The 12,505-nt window shown below is 44.1% G+C and overlaps 1 protein-coding gene and 1 long non-coding RNA gene across 3 annotated transcripts in view; one reads left to right on the top strand and one right to left on the bottom strand.

Annotated features, from left to right (window-relative positions):
- RCOR2 (REST corepressor 2) overlaps positions 1 to 12,505 on the top strand; it is a 224,197-nt gene that overhangs the window by 37,301 nt on the left and 174,391 nt on the right. The gene's annotated exons all lie outside the window — the stretch shown is intronic.
- The window catches only part of LOC146798700 (uncharacterized), a 348,412-nt gene that overhangs the window by 273,798 nt on the left and 62,109 nt on the right, over positions 1 to 12,505 (bottom strand). The gene's annotated exons all lie outside the window — the stretch shown is intronic.

Here is a 12,505-nt window from a genome sequence, read left to right as displayed (position 1 = left end):
AGCCCCTCTTCTCCAAGTCATAAAATCTCCGACTTCCGGTTCTGCCTTTCGGCAGACCGGTAATCCTCGAGCTAAAAATGAGATTATAGTTATTCATATTGCCCAAGGCTCTGCATGCTGTTGGTAGCAAAGGTTATTCAAGGCTACTTTAGTTTCCTTGAGACTCCAACATAGTTTTGGTCGAGGAGTCTAGCTTTACTCATAGTGTGAGAGGTTTCAGATAGTTCTGCTTAACAAATGTACATATTACTGATAGTTACATCATTCTATATTTTTAACATGTATATAAGTGATTGCATAAATAGGTACATCTTTTTATCATAATTATTTATCTAAAATTGCTTCACTATTGCAATACAACCAATTAAAACAAGCATTGGCATAGCCAATAGGTCTCGCCTTTGGGACCTTATAAGTGTTTAGCCATGCAACAGTTGCATAACTAAATACTTATAAGGTCCCAAAAGCGAGACCTATTGGCTATGCCAATGCTTGTTTTAACTGCTGCAATCTATTTAAGCCTCACGGAGAACATCAAAGCGGCCGCGAAAGTGATCGCGATCAAACATCAAAGCGACCGTGGGGCCGCGAAAGTGAAAGTAATCTCGGTAAATCGCGGCGCCCGCGCACATGCACTGTAGCTCTAGGCTGGCCTGGTAGCACTTTTTGGAGCCCTCTCAATAAGTCTCGCCAGACCAGCGCATGCGCTGGGTCAGGCGAGACCTAAAAAACAAATGAACTAATTAAAGTACAAAAACACTTAAAAACTGGAGTTTATTTAATGCTTCTTTCATCTACATATACTACCTTCCTTATGCATATATATACCTTCCATGTATCTATATATTTATTACTTTTCTTCTAATTCAGCATATCCAATGCATTACCCTATTTCTCACCTTATACCGCTCCCAATATATCCTCTACCTCCACTCTCACTCATCTCAAACCTCATTCTACTACTCTTTCCAATGTTCTGCCCCATTTCTCACCCTAAACCTCTACCAATATATCCTCTACCATCTCATTCATCCCAAACCCAATAACACTACTGATTCCCAAAATAACCCTTTCTAGACTCTTCCTTCCTCTACCCCTCCTTGCATCATCTCATACCTCTTTTACTATTCAGATCTCCCAAACAAGCCTTTCTAAACCCTTACCTGTGACTCTTCCCCCTCCACCGCCCTTTTACTCGTCCCAAACCCCCTCCTACTGCTATGAACTAAAAAAAAAAAAAAGATTTTAGACCCGTCCTTTTTTAAAATCTGTATCAGGGGTAGCAAGCGCTATATAAATGCAACCCTTTTTACCTCTTCTATCCCTCGGTAGTTGCAGCAGAGAAAGGTGGACCCACAGTCAGAAACGCATCCATTGTATGTTGGGTAACAGACTGCCCCTTCCCAGTCCAGACAAACCTAATACAGCAGTGTCCCCAGGTACCTTCTCATTCGAGGATCTCTTCAAGGTGGTTAACACAGGGGAGTCTTCTACCCTCTCCTGAACCTTTAGGTGAGAGGCAAGGGACATGTGACCACTTTCTCCCCCTTTAGCCCATTCCGGGTGTTCATGCTGCCATCACACACCTTGCCGGGTAGCAAGCGCTTCTTTTCTAACTTATGGGAGGCGTGGGAGGTATCTGCTCCTAATCGCTCATCCTTTTTTGGGGCACACCTCGCAGGAATCCTGGCCTAAATCATTCTTACAGCACTGGCGACACCCCACAGTGGATCCAGAGCCTTCCTCCTCCCCAACGGAGACTCTGATTTGGCTGTCAACGGGCAAAGAGCTAGGCTTCCGGCCCGCAATAGTGTATCAAGTAGAGAGGCAGCGCATCCTTGGAAATGAAGAAGTGGTGCCTCGAAGGCAGCAACAAAGTAGCAACTGGCACCGGCAAGCACCTTCCTCTGAACCGCCAACTGCCCAGGACCGCAACTGCAAGGCCGCCAGCAACCGACCTCGAAGAAGGCAGCAGGACCAGACGTTCGCGCTCACTCTACTCAAACCACCAGCTGCAGCAGACTTCAGGACTCGGGGAAGGCCGACCCCAACACCGGTCCAGCCGCAAGCTGTCATCTTTACGGGAGCCAGTCTTGGTGTCTTGTCATTTGGGATAAATAGTGCACCCCATAAGTTGTTCTTGGGATTCTCTCTGAATATGAACTGTTATAGGAACAGCTATGAAATGTGTATCTGCTTCTTTCTCATTAGTACCACCTTCTCAAAGTGGAGAATGTTTTTGCTAGAGCTTTCATTTTTATGGTCTTGCTTGAGAGCACAGGGGTCGCCAGACAATTACGTGACCATTCCTATAAATTCTCCGCCCACATGTTGGGAGCCAGGATTACATGTTTTATTTTGATTGGGCAGGTGTTGTGTGCTTTCACAAAAAAAGTGCTTGCCCTCCACACAGCAGTGATAATTTTGTTTATGTATCCAATAGCCTGCGATTTAACTTTCAGGGACACACACAATGTTGTAATGCTATTAAAGTGTCTCTGATAACAAGATAATGTATGTTGTTTCTCTCTGGCAGGAGCACAGATGGGAGTTAGGCAGTCCTTAACCTACATGGAGTTTTAGGTCTGGCTTGACAGTGCAACTGTCACCTGACCTTTTACTCTACACCAATATTATTCTACATATTAATTCCCAAGCTATTTACATATTTTACTTTTTTATTTGATTTTTTGCAATTTTATATAGCGCGGACATGGCTCAAAGGCATCGGAGCGCTTTACAACGCACAGGATACAGGGTTATGGTGGATTACGGTAAAAGTAGTTAAACTAGGACGTTACATCAGTGGATGTGTACACGAGTTACCTCAAGAGACAGTTACAAAAACTGGGAAGAGGACATACACAGTTGATGCATCGATTTAGATGGTTGGATCATATAATAAAGGCAGATCAGGGCATAGAGGAGAGATGATTTAAGTCTGGTTGGACGTGAATTAACCAAGATGTCTGTAAAATAGGAGGACCTTGAGGTCCTTTTTAGGTCTTGCCTGAGCCAGCGCGCATGCGCTGCTCTGTGAGACATATCGTAAGGGCGTTAAACTTTGGAATACACGCTTGTGCGTGTGCTTTTGTTTTCTTCACCCGCTATTGGCCTTTGCATGCGTCTTTCTAAGAAAGACCACACGCAATTAGCCAAAGGCGGGTGCATGTCCCGCCTTCTCTCTGCCCTGGCCTAGGGTCCGCGGGAGCGAGCGCGGCTTTCCTCCCTCCTCATGGCTCATTAAGCACAGCGTGCACTTTCAGCTCCAAACGCGCTCGCTTTCACTTTCGCGTACCGTGATTGTTTTAATTATTTATTTATTTACTAGATCGCCGTAATGCCTTTCTGCACAGAACACCCCTCCCACCTCCCAAACATCAACCAGAGCGATGCAGTGACTTGGAGTGATGCTGTGGCTTGTTTCTTTTCTTTGTGAGCTACTCACTGCAGGCACAACTTTTTTTTTTTTAATTAACGGAGCATTGCGCTTTAATGCGCTTTGAATTTTAAATGCAGTACTGGGCTGTACAGAGCCCTCATTGCTGTGCGTGTGCTACATGAACGGATATATTAGGCTCTTGCTTTACACGGTCTGCTGGCTGTTTGTTTTGCAAATTTATACAGCGCAAACTGAACTCAAGAGTAGTAGAGACCTTTACAAGACACCCAGTTACATTACACAAGAGCACATTCACACAGGAACACATTGCCTTTTAAAAGGCACGGGAGATTAACTAATTTGCCCAGAATCACACATTGGTAAGCCAACGCCGTGACTCGAACAACACCAGCTTCCGCACGCGATCATCATGCGTGATTAATCAATTAATCTCCCCATGGTCCTCCTGTTTACTAAAAACGGGGTGCTAAGGAACATTCACATGCGCTATAAGAAGGGACCACACGTTAAATCTGTTTCGTGTTCTATCTACTTTCCGTTTTTTGTATCTAATATTCGGCCTCTTTCTGCTCTCCCATGTGCCCCCTTCGAGATCCTCCTCTCCATCCGCATTCTGCCAGCACCCTCCTACCCAATAGTCGTCCATCACCACCACGTCCACCATCACCACCACGTCCACCATCACCACCACGTCCACCATCCCGACCATGTCCACCACTACCATGTCCACCACTACCATGTCCACCACTACCATGTCCACCACTACCATGTCCACCACTACCACGTCCACCACCACCACCTCCACCACCACATCCACTACCACGCCCACCACCACATCCACTACCACGCCCACCAGCACATCCACTACCACGCCCACCAGCACCACCTGTGACAGGTAAAGTGTCACTGGAGGGCAGGGGTAATAGGAGCGCCAACCCCAGCTGTACATGGGACATTTAAGGATGCATTGGGTGCGAGAAGTCGGGAATAGGGGCTAGAAGTGTTACACCAGACCCAAAATACATTTTGAAGAGGCGCAATGTCACAGGGGCTCCTATAAAAGCACTCGCAGCATCTCTACCTCACAGTGGCATACCTGCACGAGCCACTCACTCAAAAAAAGCATTGGCATAGCCAATAGGTCTCGCCTTTGGGACCTTATAAGTGTTTAGCCATGCAACACTTGATGTTGTTGCACCAAGGATATTGTGCTGGATTACTTAACACTTATAAGGTCCCAAAGGTGAGACCTATTGGCTATGCCAGTGCTTGTTTAAAGGTTGCTAGGCAGGTGGTTAGGAAGGAGTAGGGCAGAGAGTAATGCTTCACATTGCTATGCACCATTCTAATAAAGCCAGACCTATTGCCATTGCTGATATTTTTAGGTCCCATTTGTTGATGCTATACCTTCACTTTGTAGGCTAAGGCTGTCCCTGATTCGTCATTTTTTCATTGAGTAGTATTTTTAAGACTTGCTACCAGTCAGCAGACACTGTCTGGTTTTGAAAGACCAATTGTGGGCTCCCCAAAACTTATAGCGGGCTTGAAGCCTACCCATTGGTTGGCTTTATCAATCTCATTTACTTGCTTCTTATTCACTGGCATGCCTTACCCATCATGTTTGTCCCTCCCCTAGTGCATAGTCTCTTCACCGTCCTTTTGATTGGCTGACTTGTTTTCTTTCACTGCTCACTTTTAGGGAACTACTATTTTTCTTTTTCTTTCAGCACTCCGTAACAGTGTATGTGTTTTTTTTTTTTTTAGCTCTCTCCGTCTGCTGCATCTCTCTGTTGATCTTTCCCCAGTGTGCTGGTCTCGTGTGTGCTTCTCCCTGCCCCGTGCGCTCTGTATTGCTCTCGTGTGCCCGTCCCCCACCACCTTAGCTACATGTTGCTCTCCACATCGTGTGCTGCTTTCCCCTCCTCCTCCCACCCAGCTTGATTTTTATTTCTAACCCCTCTAGGTTACTCTTCCCCCCCCCCCCCCCCCCCCCCCACCCACTCCTCCATTGCTCCCCCATACCCTTGTGGACATTTCCAATTTTTAATTTTTTTATTTTTGTAGGGCCTGGCGGCTGTCATTTGCTTCTGGGCAGTCTGCTACAATACCACACTCTATGATGCTCTATTCCATTAAACTCTGCTCCACTGACACTCTAATCCACTCTTTGCCCCTCCAGTCTACAGCACTCTACGACACTACTCCACTCTACGAATCTCTCTGCTACTCCCTCTATGCCACTTTACTCCACTCTATTCTATGACGCACTACTCCACTTCGACAATCTACGCACTGTACGCCACTCTACTGTAAAACACTGTACTCCACTCTACACAACACCCTCTGCGCCATTCCTATCTACACCACTCCAGGACACTCTGTGCCACTCCACAACACTCCACTCAACTCTGACACTGTGCTCCATTCTATGCCCTTTCACTCAACGACACTCTACTCACTCCACGACACTGTACGCTACCCCATGACACTCCATTCCACTTCATCCTCTCCACGCTATTCTATAACACTCCACTCTGCTCTACTTTCCAGCACTTACCTCCACGTCGCTCACTTTTAGCCATGCCGAACAGCAGCCACTCTGGTGTACAACATTGTCAAAACAATTTGGGAAAGCCAATAGCTCTCGCATAGGCAAGACCTATTGGCGTTGCCAGTGCTTGTTTAAATGACATTTTATTAGAGAGCTTATCAAAGAAAAGATGCAAAAAAGCGCAAAACTACCCAGTCATACAAAATAGGCCATCCCCAGCAAGTGTAATCAAAACCAGAAACTCAACCCAACAGGCCTCTGATACAAAGGTGGAAAAAAGAAGAGTGTGTACAGAAGAGAGATTTTAAGCCCGTTTTGAGTGTAAAAAATGCGCAGAACTATAACAGATCTCTCTCGACTGGTGATGTAAAGCAGAGTTTATATTCACTACCGTTTAAAAGGGGGACCTTGTGAATTCCATAAATAACTACTGAAAACCTCATCCTTACTTTATAAGCTTTGGCTTTTAGCACTTGGCATTATAAAAAACAAAATAAACATTGACACTGAAAAGATTCCGGGAATAATTAGAGTGTAGTGTTACTTGCCTAGCACAACGACTTTATACAGGAAGGTCTTGGTTATGAGGACACTCAACAAGCAAAGGTATTGTGTATCCAAATCTTCCCACCCAGAGCCACTATCCTCCCAAAAATGTAAGTGTTATTGTAACTAAGCCGTAGATGGGGGTGAGTACAGCACAAGAAGCTGGTGAAAAATGCCTGTCTCATGTATGTATGCCCTCTCACCTCTCACTCAACACCGCCAGTAAGAGATCTGTGTGGCACAGTGTTTATAATATTGCGTTTTACCCTGAATTCAGCATTTTGTACCCTTGATTTGTGTTTGTAAAACTGTGATCTGAAGTGTATAAGGCTGTCCTCAATTACTACAGGCAGTTTCTTTTTACAGCTATTTCAGGTCCTTAATCTTAGTCTGCTTCTCCATTGTTCAAAGTTCATCATGGAAGTTGTCAGAACTTTCAGGGTTCACCTGATGTCAGTTGTTGGGAATTAAAGTGGAGTTCTTTTATAAGCATAATTTTGAGAAAAACTGGTTGTGAGAATTTTTTATCCGGACATATTTTTCTGTGGAACTCTCCTTTTGTACTGAATTTCTTCTTGTTTGGTCAAACGATTGAAAAATAAACCGTTTTTTAATTATATAAAGTGATGTCTGAATTAATTGAATATTGAAATCTCTAAAGAAAACAAGGTTGTTAGTGTGGGGGCTTCTTGCTTGAAACTGAAGAATGAGCACAGGTTTCAGCATGACCTGTATTTGAATATTTTACCTTCTCTGTGCAATCTCTGACCTTGAGCTGATCAAATTGCATATTCCAGGACTCCTTTGAGCCCAATGTTACCTTGCAGCTGTCTTAACCACACTGCTCACACTCAAGGATGAGAGATTGTGGCACTGGATGTTCTGTGGGCAAAAGATCTACCAGTTCCCCTGACTAAGTCACTCTGTGCTTATCTCCCTACGCAACAATTTGCCATCTTGACCCAGGTAGCTGAAGTCTCAAAGACGGATGCCTTGTGGCCTGCAGAGGCACAGGTACTAGAAACACATGAAGTAAGCAAGCAAACTCATTTAGCATGGTTGCCGTGGCTAATCTAGGTCCCAAGGCATATATTTACAGGTATGTGGTAAAACCACAAATCTAAGAATCATACTGGGGCCGACAATACACCTTATCAGCCCCATCAACTGGTCCATGAAACTCTGAATATAGGCCTTAATCTGTTAGGTATGTTCTATGGAATCCTGTAGCCATAAACTAAGACTTTAACTCCTCATATTCTTTCAGTATATTTATAGTTATTGTGAGCTTGATACTGTTAATTTGTGGGCATTCCTGAATATGTTGCATCCTGATAAGGAAAAGGGAAGATACATTTTGGAATGTAGGTCCTGTTTGTGTCACGAGAGTAGCTATATTCTATACTGCATGTACAAATTCAGCCCAAGAATAGCAGGTGGAACCTGCAAGAATGTTACTAGAAGAAGACTAGATTTGAATGCCTGAGAAATACACTTCTGGCCTTCAGTCCTGAAAGGACACCATTTCCACCATTTATGGAAAAAAGGACTACTTTTTTCTGTCTTACAACTGAAGTACAGGGGTTCAAACTTTGGCCTAGGGCATCTTGGCAGTGTAGAGCAACCCAGTAGCTGAAATAAGCTATCTGGGATCCCTGTGCAAAGAGGCAGACATTTTCAAATAAGGGGTATGTTGACGATTAATTCAGCCTGCAGACCTTCCACAAATTCCTCCCATGACATTTATAGCAGCAAAGAAATGGTCATTGTTGTTCAGCATACTTTCTACAAGAAGGGATCTGGCATGTTGGTTTCCGTAAGGCATTTCCTTGGTGCTAATATGTCCATAATAGTGCCTAGCAAAAGTGTCGCCTTTGCTGTTTGTCCTGACTGTCTGACTTGTTGGAGATCTGAGTTTTCTATCAAGGGGCCTAGCTCCTTGCTTTACTTGTCTAATGGCACACCTCTTATGTGAAGGATGCAGGGATCTCTTACTGGCGGCTGCAACTCCAACTGAATCAGGAGGTGTTGTGATTGTCTGTGATAGAACACGAGGACTCCATTCCTTAATGTTATTTGTCGGGCATGGGAGGATAACATAGAACAAATAAGGAACCTTCAGAAGAGTTGTGCCACGATCTGCCACACGTGCAAGATGACCAGCCCTGGAGGGCGATCTTATCTGACTCTGAGAGAGCGCTTTTTGGCTTTAGTTCTTTCCTTGGGGAATTAAATACTCCTATATAGTCCTTTGCATCTGCACTGAGAATGCTGCTGGAGGCATCGTCAGTTGATGATCTTGAGGGTATTCAATAATCTTCCAAAAAAGGGTGTTTGTTTGAATTCCTTATTGCACATGCTCATAGCAGTCTTTTGGGGAAAACATTGCTATTTCTTGTCAATGGTGTAATTGGTAATCTCTTTAAATGTTTTTCTGCTTGCGTCAAATCTTTAGGTGGTTGCCAGTGATTCCTCTAAGCGATTTTTGCCACTGACCGATCTTCAATGTATGAACAGTTTGAGGCGGGAATCAGAGGTGCATCTAGAGCCATATTTCTGGGAATTGTACGAACACATTTGGGGGGGTTGGGGGGGGTCTAATTCTTCCAGCAATAGGCAGATTGGAGATGCAGGGGCTCTAAGAAGGGGTGAAAAAACAACAAAGCCTCATTAACAAGTAAATGGTCTTTCAAAGACCTGTGAAGTACTCGGTCGCTGCTGTGTGTGCCCGGGAGGGCTGACACACACGTGGGGGTTGGAGTGGTGTGGGGGGGGGGGGGCATGGGGCTGCAGGGGGTTGGTTGTGAGGCCCTTTGAGCCCCATGGGCGTTCCACGCCTGGCGGCAATGGTGCCTCCACATAGTATGAATCATGGAATCTGCCTTCTGTGTGTGTCACATGGTGGAACTCGGATTGTACCATCTTTACGCTGAAGTTGTTGTAGCATTGAGACATCATTCTAGCTGTGGTGATTTTATCTTTCTGGAAGGTGAATCTGTAGACTGCAGCGATGAAGACTTTTTATAAAATATTTGTTTTCCAAGCAGTACCTTTCTGGCTACAGAAGATGCTAGTCCAATTTAGAAGGATATTGTTGCGCCTTAATCAGCAGATGCTCAGAGCAGATGGCGTTGGGTGGAGGGCACCAGCCTGTGATCTCATCAGGGTCACTTGATGTCTGGGACATAATAACTCAGAGAGGCTACAAAATATGACTGGAAAGGAAGAGTGTTTAGGATCCTCCTGTGAAACTGATTAAAATAAGTCTAGAAGCACATGAATGGGTAAAAAAGGAACATGTATCCGAATTTGTGGGCCTGCGAGGCTGCAAACTTTGCAATGCCTAGTTTTGGAAAGGCCAGCATTTTAGCCAGGCGTGTGAAAGGGTATATAGAGAGAGGACATGAATGTGGGGATAGTGGTTAGGACTGCTGGAGTTCCATCTTCCAGTGTCTGAGCAAATGAAGATATGGCTGGGTTTCAGCCATCTTTGACCTATGTGCTTGTGGGTTTTAGTTTGCGGTCGTTGTATCTAGTAGGTGTCCATTTAGATAACCTGCGCTGCCTGCAATGGTGTTGAAACTGAGACATGAACCCTCTGCAACAGGACAAGAAGGGTTCAATTCCAGTAATCGCAGTTGCTTTGGATGGTTTGCTTATTCCTTGTCCTGGCATCTCACGTCCTTCAAAGTTACCTCCTTGTTCGTGTGTCTGGCATGTCCTCCTCCTTTTTCTGCCACTGGAGTTCTAGAGATTGCATTTTCCCTGTCTCTGCGGTGCACGGTTTGACACGTTGAAACACGATGCTACATGCTGGCTTCCTAATGCGTAAAGATATCCACTGAACCCTCTCCACGCAGGGCAAGGCCTGCTGAAACCCAGGTTGGCACCTTCCTCTTCAATGGCTTGGGGACATAGATGGATTCTGGCAGAAATGAACTTCTCAGCTCTCCTAAAAAATATAGCTTGCATCGTTCCCTTCTATCTCTTTCAACTATTGCCTCCTCTACTGGATGCACTGCTCCAAATGTGGCTTTCAGTACTGCACACATTACTCTAGATGAGGCCTTCAGAGCTGGACACAGTGCTCCAGTTGTGACCCCTTAAATTAGACTTAGTGTCCTAAAACAAATGACGCAACTCTCTCGACTAGGACTCGCTGGAAATGTGTATGTCCCTTTCTTTATTTAATATAGCTAGGGCCACTGAGAATGAACATGATTGTAGGGTTGTGCTGTTTTCTGTGTAGTTACAAATGTACCACCCTTGCCACATATTCTACTCTAGTATTGGGGAATAACTGTTTCAAAAGGATCTGGTGAATGCGTAGAGTTTTCTTTAAGAACGCTCTGTCGTTTGTATAGCGATTAAATCCCTTTTGCAACAGTGTGCTAAAATAAACAAAAAAAAAATAGGGACATATCGAATAATTATGTCAGCTCTGCCGCATAATTTGGTATTCCGCTGCCCAATAATTCCAGTGTCCCTAGTCATGGTCCTTTGCAAGGTCTTTGCTCCAGGCCTTGTGACAGGCAGGGAGAACTGGGCATTCTCCCCACTGTTCAGGGGTCTGGAGACTGTTACTTGCAAAGTTTAGCCATGACTCCCTTAGGTACCTTGACTTTTCAGTGATTGAACAGTCAAGTTGTTAGGGTCTTGGGCTTAGATATAGCACAACATAATAGTTAATCGCAAATAAGGAAGATTAATGTCCGGGAAGAGGAAGGACTTGGAAAAGGCATGTGTGTGTATCATAACTAAGGCTCCTAGTTTTCCATTTCTACAGATAAATACATACAGAAAACAATGTGTTTCCTGTCTGTATTTATTTTTAAAAGCAGAAATATACTGAAAAGTGTGCTTCCTGTGATTGACTTGCCATGCTGTCTTTCGTGAATTTCAAGCCAACAGCTGAGCAGATAGCACGGGGAGTTTAAAAAACAGGATGAGGTTTCCTTAAATACAAACCTATTTTAGCATATATATGAAGTATAATGTTAATATTTACCTGTGGGTGTAATATTTTGATATATTGGGCTGCTTATTTGTTCAAACGTAGCAGGCATTAAAGTATGAGTGCATGTTCATCATTTAAATGAATGTGGAACTGTACCATTTTAGGACTCAAAACACAACATATAATATGGATAAATACCAATAAGATGGCCAAAAAATAATATGAATAAATACAGACGGAAATGTTAACAAAAAATCTTCCATAAAACTGGGAGCCATAATTAAAACAGTTGAAACACTGAGCAGCAAAGCACAATAACATTCTAAAGTGCCATAGTTGAGTGGATGTAACTCCATCTGTTTTACTGCCTGTTGATAGGGCCAAATACAACTCCTTGTAAGTCTGTGGGTCTGTTTTTCGGAGTAATTTTGGAAGGTTTAGGACTTTTGTAGTTGCTACTAGGTTTAAGTTTCAGGTCTCATCATTGAAAGTGTACACAAGAGCGAGCTTTGCTAGTCCAGTGTAGCATCAAAGTACTGGGGTGACTTAGTTCACAATAGCTCAGAGAATTTAAGGCCTCACAACTGAGCACTGAAAAAAAGTACAGTTTGGTCCCCAATTGGGAAAGTTGAAATTGGTGAGGGATTCTTAATGTCTCAGCGTGGTTACAAGATAACCTTTTTCAAAGGTCCACTGATGCCCCGAAACCTCTATTCACTCGCTGTTAATGGTTGAGCTTCTAGATGGACTTCAAGGACACGTATTAAAAAAGTATGAAGCTGCAGTTGCCTTAATTCTAATGGCCCTGGCTATAGGGGTACGGAATTAAGTGATTGTGCAGCTGCTGCGTTTTTCGCTTATTTATAGATTTGCTCCATAAACCATAATCTCCAGATTAAAAAATAATAATTCTAGCTCCAATGGTTAAAAAGTTGTTGAAAACACAGTGACACGTGTTACAGTGCAGTGGCAGTCCCTTTGCAAAGCTGGACTGGACCACCTGTCTGTTGCCTATCGCTAGATTTGGGTGTTCGACTGGTACAAAGGA

The sequence above is a fragment of the Triturus cristatus genome, chromosome 9 (genome assembly GCF_964204655.1).
Source record: "Triturus cristatus chromosome 9, aTriCri1.1, whole genome shotgun sequence".
Taxonomy (NCBI): domain Eukaryota; kingdom Metazoa; phylum Chordata; class Amphibia; order Caudata; family Salamandridae; genus Triturus; species Triturus cristatus.
This window is presented reverse-complemented; position numbering and strand designations above follow the sequence as displayed.